The following is a 1,321-nucleotide window of genomic DNA, read 5'->3' as shown; positions in this document are numbered from 1 at the left end:
TGAAAAATATGAGGGCAGTAATGATGTGCATCAGGATGATTATTGTTCTGATACAGAGCATATAGTGCAAGAAGGTGATGATAATCAGGTTCTGCACAATGTTGAAGGTGGAGAAGCCAGTCTAATTGAAGGCAATTTAGAGGAACTAATAAGAAAAAAGAAGGAAGCTGCTATTATTCTTGAAGATAGTGAGGATGAGGAGGAAGATGATACAATGTTTCAATATTTTAATGATGGTGGCGACGACAACAATGATGACATGTCCATAGAAGATGAAGATGAGGATTTCTAGTATTGATAGTTGATTTATGAATTGTTCAGTTCAGATTAGTACAGCATACTGAATGTGTGTCTGAAATTCAGTTCATGTTTAGATGATACAATGTATTTTCTGTATTTTCAGAACTGAATGTGTGTCTGAAATACTGAATTTGGGGTGAACTGAACTTGTGGTGAACTGAATGTGTATTCTGTATTTTCTGTATTTTCAGAACTGAACATCTGAACACTTAATATCAGAGAAAAGATTGCATGGTTATTACTGATACTGCTAAAGAGAGACATAAAGTGGTAACAGACTAACAGTAATGGCAATATGGTATAGCTACCTCGGGTAACAGACTAACAGTAATGGTATGGCAATATGGCAATATGGCAACAGACTAAAGTGGTAACAGACTAACAGTAATGGTATGGCAATATGGCAATATGATATAGAGAAACATAAAGTGGTAATAGACTAAAAGATTGCATGGTTATTACTGAACACTTAACATCCTGCAGAAGGCTTGATTTATATCTCATTACATGTTAGCAACATCGACTGGTTGTAGTTACATATTCATTAAAATAGATAACCAACATCAGATATACGCAGATCAAGATAGCTTGGTCTCTGGAAGTAAACAATGTATATTATTAAATATTATTGTGCTTTATGAAAGAATGTTGAGGCTGCTCTTGACATAAATTATGTACCTCGACATCAGATATACGCAGATCAAGTTGGCGATACATGTAAAATTCCAAAGTAAATGAGGGATTCTGAATCTGCATATAATGAACAGCGTTTAAAAGTGGACCAAACTATGAAAGGCAACCATTTCTTCCGCATTACTGTCAACAGTGGCTTTGTATACTTTAGCAAAAGCACCAGTGCCAGTTGATCCTTTGATTTGATACTTTCTACCACCTTGACACAAGGAATTGTAGTGGCAGTTTAGAATCTGAACTTTGAACTTTGGACTGGGCAACTTTGAACTTTGGACTGAGCAGAGTTTACAATCTGAACTGGGCAGCAATCTGAACTGGGCAGCAGAGT

Source organism: Zea mays, chromosome 5 (assembly GCF_902167145.1).
Source record: "Zea mays cultivar B73 chromosome 5, Zm-B73-REFERENCE-NAM-5.0, whole genome shotgun sequence".
NCBI classification, from domain to species: Eukaryota; Viridiplantae; Streptophyta; class Magnoliopsida; order Poales; family Poaceae; genus Zea; species Zea mays.
Note: the sequence above shows the minus strand (reverse complement) of the source record.